The sequence below is a fragment of the Anabrus simplex genome, chromosome 2 (genome assembly GCF_040414725.1).
Source record: "Anabrus simplex isolate iqAnaSimp1 chromosome 2, ASM4041472v1, whole genome shotgun sequence".
Lineage (NCBI taxonomy): Eukaryota > Metazoa > Arthropoda > Insecta > Orthoptera > Tettigoniidae > Anabrus > Anabrus simplex.
The window spans coordinates 67858920-67872482 of record NC_090266.1 but is presented as its reverse complement, the minus strand read 5'-3'; the positions used below and the strand labels follow the sequence as shown (position 1 = coordinate 67872482).

The following is a 13563-nucleotide window of genomic DNA, read 5'->3' as shown; positions in this document are numbered from 1 at the left end:
ATCCCGCATGAGTTGTTTTACGTGCCAGTAAATCTACCGACACGAGACTGACGTATTTGAGCACCTTCAAATACCACCGGACTGAGCCAGGATCGACCCTGCCACGTTGGAATCAGAAGGCGAGCGCCTCAACCGCCTGAGCCACTCTGCCCGGCTAACTGCAAAAAGGCCTCGACAATGTTGTGGGATGGACAGCAGGCAATGTTATGATGAAAAACAGGGTTAAAAGTCAGGTTGTGAGTTTCACTAATAGGACAAGTCATCTAAGGTTTAATTACTGTGTCGATGGGGTGAAAGATCCTTATGGGGATCACTGTACGTATCTAGGTTTTAATATAAAGAAAGATCTTCATTGGCGTGAGCACATAGACGGTATTGTAAATAAAGGGTACAGCGTTACGAAAATGTCGCAAAGTTCGGGCTGGGAAGACTTGGGAGAAAGGAGACGAGATGCTCGACTAAGTGGTATGTTCCGAGCTGTCGGTGGAGAAATGAAATGAAATGGCGTATGGCTTTTAGTGCCGGGAGTGTCCCGAGGACAAGTTCGGCTCGCCAGGTGCAGGTCATTTGATTTGACGCCCGTAGAGATGACGTGGAATGACATTAACAGACGAATAAGCTTGAGCGGTGTCTTTAAAAGTAGGAAAGATCACAATGAAAATGAAAACCTAAAACCTGTTTTCCAGTCATTGACCGGGTCAGGGATGAAATGAATGAAGCAGATATAGGCTATTAGTACGATGGGGTCGCCACTCCCAAAGTGATTTATTAATGACTGATAGATGCTATGAAATGAGAATGGAGAGTGTTGCTGGAATGAAAGATGACAGGGAAAACCGGAGTAGCCGGAGAAAAACCTGTCCCGCCTCCGCTTTGTCCAGTACAAATCTCACACGGAGTGACCGGGATTTGAACCACGGTATCCAGCGGTGAGAGGCCGACGCGCTGCCGTCTGAGTCACGGAGGTTCTAGGAAAGATCACAATATGAAGATAAATTTCGAATCCAAGGGAGAGAACAAATTGGGGCAAATGTTCGTTTATAGGAAGAGGATTTAGGGATTGGAATAGTTTACCAAGGGAGATGTTGAATAAATTTCCAAATTTCTTTGCGATTATTTAAGAAAAGACTAGGTAAAAAAGATATGGAAACTGCCATCTGGGCGACTGGCCTAAATGCAGATCAGCGGTGATTGATTGGTTGATTGATTGATTGATTGATTGATTGATTGATTGATTGATTGATTGATTGATTGATTGATTGATTGAATAATGAAGTAGGCCACGGAGGGAAAGATAACTAGAGGCATATCAAGTTGGCGATTGTCAGACTTAGTGATAAAAAGTGTGGAACTAACCGGGGCCACAGAGCTATTTGGAAGTGGAGGATTGTGGAGACATTCAGTTAACTCAGATGCTTGCAGACTGAACAATGAAAGACAATATCTTAAACTAATTTCATTGTTAGTTTTGTCATTCTAGGCAACTTTCAGTAATGGAGGAAGTGGAATGAAGTTTATTCGAAACAAATACCTGTGCCCCCTCCAGTGTTGCCAACCCACAAATTTTTTCTCCGCTAAATTCCGCTAAATTTCGAACTGAAGCAAAATAGCATATACCAGCTGTTTTAACAGAGGAGATAATCTCAACACTCACCAGTTTCAGAACAGGAGTCTCCTCCCAGCACTGTGTCCTCTGAAGCAGACGTGCTGGGTTGAGGTCCTGTGGTTTCATATGAAGCCACATGGTACTATTCGTTTTCAAAATACATGCTGACAGTTCACAGTAGCAAAGCACATACGGAAATTTTCAAATCTATTTCGAAAGTTATTTTCACTTTAATTACTGTTTTCATTGTTTATGATAAGTTTATGATAAAAAATAATGTCAAATAATTTAGCTTTTTTATGGCACTGCCAGTAGATGCATCGTCCGTAGTTGGGATCACTGGGTAGCTCAACCAACTAGTCTTTAAAGTGTAATTATTTAACCAGTCTTTGCGAAATATCCGACTGTACTTTTCAACATTTTCTTTCGACATATTGACGTACCGTACCAAAAAAGAACCTAATGTCAAAAGAAACACGATATCAAACACGGCAATACCCGGCTCACCAAGAGTACAGTAACGATTGCAACAAATTCTGAGTGAGGCTGATGGCTAGAGCTGGTCTAGAAAACGAGTGGTAGTATGCAGCATAACTTCAATACAACGGTATTAACTAGACTATGATACCGTAGTAAGTTCTAGATTATTTTTTCTACTGGTGATAAAAGGTGATATTGTTACCGCTGAAAATGGTTAAAAGAAGTTTGAAAATCCGTCAAAAAATCCGCTGTCCGCTAAATGCAAAAATGTTTCCGCTGTTCCATTAAAAAACCACGAAATTTAGAGGAAAATCCGCTGAGTTGGCAAAACTGGCCCTCTCGTGAAGGGAGTGGTGTCCCCATTTCTCTAAACCAGACAGAAAATGTATTTTATTTGGTCCTTATCAGTTCTTTCTTTCTTTACAGATAAAACTGACCTGGTCACCTCAGAATTGAATCAACTATACTACTATATTATACTAACTAACTTAACCCATGGTACTACAGCCTTGAAGGGTCTTGGCCTACCAAGCGACCGCTGATCACCCCGAAGACCTGTAGATTACGAGGTGTCTTTCTACACCAGGACTAAATTATACTACTATACTATATTTTTTTAAATATGTGTTTGATGGTTGAATTTAATTCCGAAAACCGGATTTAATATTTAAATCTACCGACACTAGGTTGACGTATATGAGTTTCTTCAAATAACACCGGACTGAGCCAGGATCGAACCTGCCATGTTGGGGTCAGAAGGCCAGCGCCTCAACCGTCTGAGCCACTCAGCCCCGCGGTTTTAATACAACAAAGTAACTTTTGCTGATAAAACATTTCATGGAAACAAAGTAAGGGTCCCCATACGACGAAAAACGTAAAATTAATCTATTTCCCCAAATGTGCCGAAAGTTGAAGGGATAAAGGGCCGGAATGGTTCCAAATTCTTAGTCTTGGATAGCTATATCAAACTAAAAAACAAATACAGTTCCGGAAAACGGCCTAAAATCGCTTGTTTCTTTACACGTTTTCTTTTTGATTCAAATCCTAGCCAAATTAACTTATTTACATCATTCTTTCTGTAATGTGTTCCTTGGTTCAATACCCTCAGGATTTTTTTTAGTTTTTGAAAAATGTCCACACCTAATGTATTTATAAGGGCTTAAGTGAAACCCTGCTTTTTCTCGCATTAGCGCTCGTAGTGGTGCTTAAGTGAAACAATGCACTGACTCACATTAGCGCTCGTAGTGGTAGGAAAAGGCAAACTACTAATCTGATCGACTTATAACGATGGTTAAGAAAAGGATTTTAATGTTTAGGAATAAGTATCTCATACTTTATTATATTTTATTCACCTAAAATTCGTAGCTCATATTGCTAGGATGCTTTCAACATTGAGTTGCTTGTCTGTAGGTCTAAAACTGTGCATTCTTATGTTTTTAATCGCATTATGAATCATCAGCACTGTTTTCAAATGTGATTATAAAATTGTGTTATTTATTTAACGTCCAACTATGTTATTGAATTTGGAGACTTTTAAGTGTGGCTTGGTCATTTTACGATAACTATGGAACCTTATCCGTTATTCCCATTTGATAGAATGTTAGTTAATTACAGGTTTAGTCGATTGACGCAGCACAGCTATGTCACGATCCGTTTGCATTGGCATTTCTTAACCATACTCACATAAATGATCTGAGTCAAGCATATTCACAAAGCTAGTAGCTGCAGCAGGACTGAAAAGTTTGAAACGGAAACAATAATATTGTTAAATAGACCCAATTATGAACTTTAAAAATCCGTTTTACAGACTGCTAATTGAAAACATGACTTTCTAAAGCGGCTAAGGACTATTTTTGCTAAAACTCAACTAATGCTTTCTACATCCAAATTAGCACACACATTTGTAACAGCTGTCGGGTATTCGACGTCGTATTGGTTCTAATTAAATACAAGCCAGCGGGCAAATTACCTTTGATTTCTTTTTCCCCTTGAGGTGCTGCGTGTATGGTGTTCTAACATTTTACTGGTGGTACAGCATGTTACCGTGACAGCTGGTGATACAAGATGTTAAATGATACAGAGTAAAATGATTAGAAAAGTAATCGAAAGTCAGCGAATGAGCTGCGTTACCTTCCGTAACCATAAAGGCACAGGTTTTTCTTTTCCTGTCGGCTAGTGGTTTAACGTCGTACTGACACAACGAAGGCATCTGGTGACGCAAAGGTGGGTAAGGTAGCGGCCCCGTGGCCTTAATTAAGGCACACCCCCAGCATTTGCCTTTTGTAAGAATGGGAAACCGGCCGCCTCTGTGGTGTAGTGGTTAGCGTGATTAGCTGCCACCCCCGGAGGCCCGGGTTCGATTCCCGGCTCTGCCACGAAATTTGAAAAGTGGTATGAGGGCTGGAACGGGGTCCACTCAGCCTCGGGAGGTCAACTGAGTAGAGGTGGGTTCGATTCCCACCTCAGCCATCCTGGAAGTGGTTTTCCGTGGTTTCCCACTTCTCCTCCAGGCGAATGCCGGGATGGTACCTAACATAAGGCCACGGCCGCTTCCTTCCCTCTTCCTTGCCTATCCCTTCCAATCTTCCCATCCCTCCACAAGGCCCCTGTTCAGCATAGCAGGTGTCCGACTCGTTGGCTGAATGGTCAGCGTACTGGCCTTCGGTTCAGAGGGTCCCGGGTTCGATTCCCGGCCAGGTCGGGGATTTTAACCTTCATTGGTTAATTCCATTGGCTCGGGGGCTGGGTGTTAGTGCTGTCCCGAACATCCCTGCAACTCACACACCACACATAACACTATCCTCCACCACAATAACACGCAGTTACCTAAACATGGCAGATGCCGCCCACCCTCAACGGAGGGTCTGCCCGAAAAGGGCTGCACTCGGCTAGAAATAGCCACACGAAATTATTATTATAGCATAGCAGGTGAGGCTGCCTGGGCGAGGTACTGGTCATTCTCCCCAGTTGTATCCCCGACCAAGAGTCTGAAGCTCCAGGACACTGCCCTTGAGGCGGTAGAGGTGGGATCCCTCGCTGTGTCCGAGGGAAAAGCCGACCCTGGAGGGTAAACAGATAATGATGATGATGATGATGAAGAATGGGAAACCACGGAAATATACATTCAAGGCTGCCGACGTTAGGATTCGAACCCACCAACTCCCGAATGCTAGCTCGCAGCTACACGACCCTAACCACACGGCCAACTCGTTCGGTAGTTACAGTTCTGTATGCCAATAATAATAATAATAGTTATTATCTTTACGTCCCACTAAATATTTTTAAGGTTTTTCGGAGAGGCCGAGGTGCCGGAATTTAGTCCAGCAGGACTTCTTTATCGTGCCAGTAAAACTACCGACACGAGGCTGACGTATTTGAGCACCGGCAAATACCACCGGACTAAGCCAGGATCGAACCTGCCAAGTGGGAGTCAAAGGCCAGCGCCTCAACCGTCTGAGCCACTCAGCTGGGCACCCATTATTATGTCGATGGCTCTATTTGAATGTGAAACTTGGAATGTCAGCGAATACTTGGAAGCACATTGCGAGCTAAGAAGAAGCCATGCGGGGAAGTGGTCTGCATAGCTTGCACAAAATCATTGCCGAAAGAAGACTGTGATTTGACGGCCATGTTCTGCAAATGGATAATGGAAAGGTCCTAAAAACTGCACCCATATGGACCTTCAGGCAGTCGCAGGGAAAGAGGAAGTCCACGCAACGCCCGGCGCTGAACATTTGCGAATGATCTACATAGCTGGGTGTCCACTACGATGGGTCAGAAAACCTGGAGGATTCGCTAGCAAAATCTCAGTGCGCGATACGCTGTTTACTGTGGGAGAAACTAAATCTAGGTAAGTCTTGTAAACTTGATTTTGGCATTTGCCTTTTTAGAAAGATGTCTTCAGTAACTGACCTCTTGATCGACTTATAGTTCGGTGTTTTCTTTTGTCTCTAAAATGTCCTAATGTGGAAAGTTTACTTGCTTCTAATCCTATTGTGACCCCGAATGCTCAGGCCAAGAGAACGGGAAGTCCAAGACCATGGTTACCATAGTTTCTTCGCAATTAAATATAAAATAAGTTGAATGCCAGTTTCTGGTGTCTTCAATCAGTGACTTACTCCTCGACACAGTACTAATAATGTATTAGTTGAAATTTCATTGTAGTTTTGAGTGACCGAAACCCAGCGACTACAGTTTTAATAAAATAATGTTATTCGTTTTTACGTCCCGCTAACTAATTTCGCGGCTTTCGGAGACGTCGAGGTGCCTGAATTTAGTCCCGCAGGAGATTTTTACGTACCCGTAAATCTACCTACACGAGGCTGACATATTTGAGCACCTTCAAATACCACCAAACTGAGCCAAGATCGAACCTGCCAAGATGAGGTCAGAAGGCCAGCGCCTCAACCGTCTGAGCCACTCAACCCGGCGATTACAGTTTTAGAAGTTTTCTTAGTTACAGTATTTCTTCCTAGAATGAGACAATAGAAGACTTTCAACTATGAGGTGCTGCGGAGTTCGTTTAGTATTCAACAGGTGTTGCAAGTAACCGGACGTGGAACCCTTCATTTCCTGGCGGGGCCTTCCCTCCGTATTCAACGGCCACCCTTTAACACAGGTGTACAGAGGTGATTTGTAATTCCTGTGTCCGGGACAGCCTGAGCTGTGAACAGGGCATTCAATGTATTAGCCGGGCTGAGTGAAGTAGATTTACCGGCATTTTCCGGCATCTCGACATCTCCCAAAACCGCAGAAGTACAGTAGTTAGTGACACGTAAAATCTATGACAAAGTATATTGATATACTGTATTTCTTTCTTTCTTTCTTTCTTTCTTTCTTAATGAGTTTACCGTCTATGGTTGTTTTTCCCTCGGACTCAGCGAGGGATCCCCACCTCTACCGCCTCAAGGGCAGTGTCCTGGAGCGTGATACTTTGAGTCGGGGATACAACTGAGGAAGATGACCAGTACCTCACCCGGTCGCCCTCACGTGCTATGCTGATCAGGGGTCTTGTGGTTGGATGGGAAGATTGGAAGGGATAGACAAGGAACGAGGAAGGAAGCGGCCGTGGCCTTAAGTTAGGTACCATCACGGCGTTAGCCACGAGGAGAAGTGGGAAACCACGGAAAACCACTTCAAGAATGACAGGTGGGAATCGAACCCCCGCCCAACTACTCAGTTGACCTCCCGAGGCTGAGCGGATCACGTTATAGTCCTCGTACCACTTATCAAATTTCGTGGCAGAGCCGGGAATCGGACCCGGGCCTCCGGGGGGTGGCAGCTAATCACACTAACCACTACAGCACAGAGGCGGACATATATCAGTATACTGAAAATAAAAATCTACAGCCTTTTTCCAGTCATTCGACTGGGTCAGGAATGAATGAATGCCCCATCTAGCGGCGAGGACAGGAATTGTGCCGGCTGCCGAAGCCTGTCGCACTCCTCTGGGGCAATGATTAATGACTGACAGATGAAATGAAATGATACTGGAGAATGTTACTGGAATGAAATATGACGGGGAAAACCGGAGCACGCGGAGAAACACCTGTCCCGCCTCCGCTTTGCCCAGCACAAGTCTCACATGGAGCGACCGGGATTTGAACCACAGAACCTTGCGGTGAGAGGCCGGTGCGCTGCCGCCTAAGTCACGGAGGCTATTTATCAATATATTAAATTTACGGCACTGTGGCTGACTGCCAGTGTCTTGGCCTTTGAGTCTAGGAGTCCCGGGCTCACTTCCCGACCGGTTCGGGTCGTGGGACAAATCTGGAACGTGTAATTCCCTTGACTCGGAATAAGCGGTTCCTGATGGTATGGAAGAATGATTCAACTATCAACCGATGTCTTTCGCTGTGGAGTGTATAGAGCAATTTCTTTAGCGTTGCGACAGGTGCCTGGACGTTAGGGCCTACCTGAAGATTCTCAAACTACCATTAGTATACTGTCGTTTTTATACAAGGTATGTTGACTGATACATATAGTGCTAGTGAAACATCAGTCAGTGTTTCAATTGAACTTGCTTGTTGTTTTAAGGGGCCTAACATCGAAGGTCATCGCCCGTTTCAATTGAACAACCATTAAACATTTTAATGTTTTATAGCGACAATGAGATAGGAAATAACTTGTAGTAGATATTGTCCTGCTGGAGTTCATCGCAAGGCCCGAAACCAACGACATGGCGCATTTAAACACTCTCCAATGTTTTCGACCTCAGCCAAGATCGAACCTAGTATCTTGGGAACAGAAGAACAATGACTAATCGACAGCTTCGCAGTGATCGACAAAAGCTAGAGTTTTTTTTTTTATTCTTACACAACTTGCTTCACGTCGCACCTACACATATAGGTTTGTCTTGCTATTTGCTATACGTCGCACCGACACCACTAGGTTTTTCTTGCTATTTGCTTTACGTCGCACCGACACAGATAGGGTTTATCTTGCTATTTGCTTTACGTCGCACCGACGCAGATAGGTTTTATCTTGCTATTTGCTTTACGTCGCACCGACACAGATAGGTTTTATCTTGCTATTTGCTTTACGTCGCACCGACACAGATAGGGTTTATCTTGCTATTTGCTTTACGTCGCACCGACGCAGATAGGTTTTATCTTGCTATTTGCTTTACGTCGCACCGACACTGATAGGTCTTATGGCGACGATGGGACAAGAAAGGCCTAGGAGTAGGAAGGAAGTGGCCATGGCCTTAATTAAGGTACAGCCCCAGCATTTGCCTGGCGTGAAAATGGGAAACCCGGAAAAACATTTTCAGGGCTGCCGACAGTGGGGTTCGAACCCACTATCTCCCGGATGCAAGCTCACAAATAGGTTTGATGGTGACGATGGGATAGGAAAGAACATGGAGTAGGAAGGAAGCGACCGTGGCATTAGTTAAGGTACAGCCCCAGCATTTGCCTGGTGTGAAAATGGGAAACCACGGTAAACTATATTCAGAGCTGTCGAACACAAGCTGATAGCTACGTGATCTAAATCGCGCGGCCACTTGCTCGTTTAGAGATTTCTCTATTATGAGCTAAACTACAGCCCGCCTGCTGGTCATGATCGTCAACGCGTTAGGTCTCTATGGTCTAACTTTCACCATCAGAATGTTGTCCGATAGAGTAGGAGAGGCGGTGGTATACAATATTTAATCATTTGATTACCTGATCTTAAATGGCGTGTGGGCTCTCTGACGTCTTATAGGCGACCTGCGCGTATGTGAGGATGGGGCCCCGTCTATGGCGAATTCTAATACTGAAGACGGCACACACCCTCAGTCCCTGAGTCATCGGAATTAACCAATGAAGGTTCCCCGACCCGGCCGGGAATCAAACCTGGGAAACTTTGGAAAAAATGCCAGCACACTAAACGTTTAGCCGTGGAGCCGGAAGTTCCCTGATAAAAGCCGGGATTCAATTCCAAAAATGTCCGTATGGAGTGTAAACATATGACGCTGTTAATGGTGATTCGTCTGTCGGATGGGGATTTTAGCCTTGAGCAGACCCCTTTCTTGCGAGGTTTTTACCGTTATTGGCTTTAGGTACCACACCAAACAGCCAGCTACAAATACATTGGAATACAAATTATAAACAGTAAATATACACTTAGAATACATATACACATATGAATCTTCCACAATATTGTACTTGGATTTCGTTGTTTTAATAGTTCTGAGTCCTTAGAGAAAACCCACACAAACACACGTACAGAGAGAAAAAAGAAGACCGGGCGAGTTGGCCGTGCGTGTAGAGGCGCGCGGCTGTGAGCTTGCATCCGGGAGATAGTAGGTTCGAATCCCACTATCGGCAGCCCTGAAGATGGTTTTCCGTGGTTTCCCATTTTCACACCAGGCAAATGCTGGGGCTGTACCTTAATTAAGGCCACGGCCGCTTCCTTCCAACTCCTAGGCCTTTCCTATCCCATCGTCGCCATAAGACCTATCTGTGTCGGTGCGACGTAAAGCCCCTAGCAAAAAGAAGAAAGAAAAGAAAAAAGAAGAAATTTAAACACTGCAGCTGTAGTATGTTTAGTTATTTTTTCCGAAGTTGTAGCACGTCAAACTTTATAGTTTTAAATCGGTGTCTTTTAGTACATAGCTGGTTACTGGGATCATAAAATGTAGCCTACTGTTTGTTGAGTGGTAGTTGGAAGTTGACTGAAAGTAAAGTTATTATTTTTTCCGCTGTACATTATAAAGATGGCACGAGAAGAAGATGTAGTTGAGGTCTTGCTAGTTGTGTTAAACGTCGCACTAACACATCGAAGGTTTTGGGCTAGGATTTGGAGGGTAGCGCTGTGGCCTTCATTAAGACACATCCCCAGCATTTACCTGGTGTTATAGTGGGAAACCACGGAAAACCATTTTCAGGGCTGCCGACGGTGCAGTTCGAACCTACCATCTCCTGAATGCAAAATCATAGTTACGCGACCCTAACCGCACGGCCAACTCACTCGGTGACAGACCCCTTGATGTTATTCGAGAGGAGTAGGCTAGTAGGAGTAGTGTATCACCCTCTTCCTGCGTCATTATCACCTTGAACCCAGACACCATACGCTAAACCTAAACTATTCTACAAGAAGAAAGTTGGTGTCGAGACCGAAAAATCCACTATATCAATTCATACGCCGATCAAATTATTTTTATGACAACAATATTATAATATTTTATCAACAGAACTCTGTACATACATATACTAAGCCAGTATTCATGAACTTCGGCCCACCATTAAAAAGATCCGCACGAGATTTTTATTTCAAAACCTGGGAGTAGGACATATCTGGGATTGTGAAATATTTACTTACGGCACAAGTGCTGAAACTGGGGTCGTACGAATGAGGGATCAGCAGAAATTTGGGAACGAATACATGAAACACGTTCGCCCCTACCACACAGAATGCCTTATTTTTATGTAAATAATATTAATTTTATTTTTTATGGCATGTGGCCTCCGAAAAGGCTTGGTGCAGGTCTTTCGAGTTGACACGCGACAGGCGACCTGCGCTTCTATGAGGACAGGGCCCTACCTATGATGAATTATAATGATGAAAACGACACACACACACATACACACACGCACAAACACGCACACACCCAGCCCCCGAGCCATCGGAATTAACCAATGAAAGTTAAGACTCCGACGCGGCCGGGAATCGAATCCGGGACCCTCTGGAACAAAGGCCAGCACGATAACAATTTAGCCATGGAGCCAAACAATATTTAGATGAACACATTATGACGTTAGTCTACACGACGCAGTGTGGCCATAGTAACAGTTTTACATGCATTGAAAAAGGTTTCTGAGAGTATGTTTTTATTTGGTAGAAGCTGAGGTCGGTATGTAACTTCAGCAATCTGTATTATTAAGTTCCGCTTTACACATGATTTTGAAGAATGTAAACACAAAAAATTCGACATGGTATCAAGTACATGGTATGTGTTTCACTGCAATTCAGTCGGCAATACAGAGCTAAAAGGTGGGTACTTTTGAACCCACCCGGACATATAAACTTGAAACTCAGAATGTCCTTTGCAAATTTAATGAAATGATTATAAAAGGCTTTATTTAATTCATTATGAGCTGTTAGTCCAGATTAATCAAACTTCAAAGTATCATTTGCTGTAGGAATTATATCACTCAAAGTGGCTTCAGTTACGAAATGAGGTTTGGACGACTTGTGGGGCCATCTGTAGGGCTGTTAGAGGCATTCCTTTAAAACATTTGAACGTTACAATGTTAACAGGTGGCTACGACACGCAACCCCCTACCCTCCTGGCTGTAGACGCTCGCCTAATTTCCCGTGATAAATCCATCAGGTGCTCCACAACCCATACTTTAGTCTCCCCAAAACTACTTCCACAGACTGTAACCACTCCATCTTACTCCGTGCTATTGTACTCAACATGGAACTCGTTCCATCAATTTGACAAGTTAGAGTGAGCTATCCTGGTTAGTGACGTCTTTTCTTGTAACTAAATTGTGCTTTACGTTCACCCTGGGTCACACGTATTTCTTACCTACGTTATGAAAGCCGGAGGCTGATAACTGAAGGTAGTTTGCTCCGGTGATTTGCTGGAATTTAGTGGGCGTCCCTCCAGAAAATGGGTCCCCTATCATCATGAAACGGAACCCTCTTTTAGCCATACTTTTTCCATTTATGGAAAACATATACAATATTATACACTCATTTACAAAAAAAAATGTATACCTTGAAGGAGGCGTTGTAGGGTAAAGAAAACATCAAAATGTTGTACTACACTAAGCATTTATTGTAGAGTAACAAACACTTGCAGGGTGCGCTCAGTACGGTGTTGGTCCACCCGTAGCACGAAGAAAGGTCGCGATACGATCGGACATGGAGGCATACAGTGGTCGGAATTTCTCCTGAAGAAGGTTATACCACAGTTGGCGCAACCAACCTTCCAAATCTGCCGTACTTCCCGTTGGTCGAATCTGCCATCCAATCTAGTCCCAAATGTTCTCGACAGGCGAGAAATCTGGAGAACTTGCTGGCCAAAAATGCATTCAGGACTGTACAATCTTGCTGGAGCGTAACAGCAGTGCAAGTGAACGTTACGCAGTGGGCATTGTTCCGTTGATTGTCAGATGGCCGTGATAGCTAAGGCGTCAAGCATATAATGGCTTGACATCATGGTTAGCTGGTTCGATTCCCGTTGGTCGAAGAATTTTCACTATCAGAATGTTCGCCGACAGGGTAGGAGAGGTGGTGGTATACAATTTCTAATCACTAGTTTGCGTGCGACAAGCCTGCATTCAATTCAGAAACTGTCCGCAGTCTTCGTATGCAGCGAGGGCATATGATGGTGATTCGTCCGTTGGATGGGGACGTGCAGCTTTGAGCAGACACCTTGGTGTTATTCGACAGGACACCACACCGATACCGGGTTTCACACTCTCCCTATCTCATCGTCCCACATTCAGACGCGTAGCTCACCTATCCCAAAGTGGTAGATAACGAAACACAGAGGTTTCTGTCACTTCAAAATGACAACTTGAAATTTTAAAACAGTAATCTAAAATCGAAGGTTCCATGGTAATGGTACTACCATTTTTATAGAATGTTGCTTCCTTGCTTGTGATTTGATAGTTTTAAAAGCCCACAGGATTTGTTTAATGAATATCTCCGTGATTGGTTACACTCAGAACTAGGTTGTTTTGTAGGCGGAGCGTGGTTTTTTCTTCATAGCCGTCCAAATTGAAAATAAATACTGCTACAAATTAGTGCAATATCACGTTCGAATATATTTTCCTCGGGCTACAATTCGGCACGCTTTATTGCCCTGGAGTATGACATTTAAGGGAATTAATAATTCAGACATACTGACACCAGAACATATGCAGACATTTGGAGAAAGGTCCCTTTTGTTGTGTGATCAGTAGAGCATTAAACGAGCCCAATTTCTTGCTTTAACAGCTACCTGCTATTTTGAAACTTATGGTACGACCGCATTTAAAGTC

The 13563-nt window shown here is 43.8% G+C and overlaps 1 protein-coding gene across 11 annotated transcripts in view; it reads right to left on the bottom strand.

Moving 5' to 3' along the window:
- Positions 1 to 13563, bottom strand: part of LOC136863859 (band 4.1-like protein 4) — a 1130227-nt gene that overhangs the window by 343737 nt on the left and 772927 nt on the right. The gene's annotated exons all lie outside the window — the stretch shown is intronic.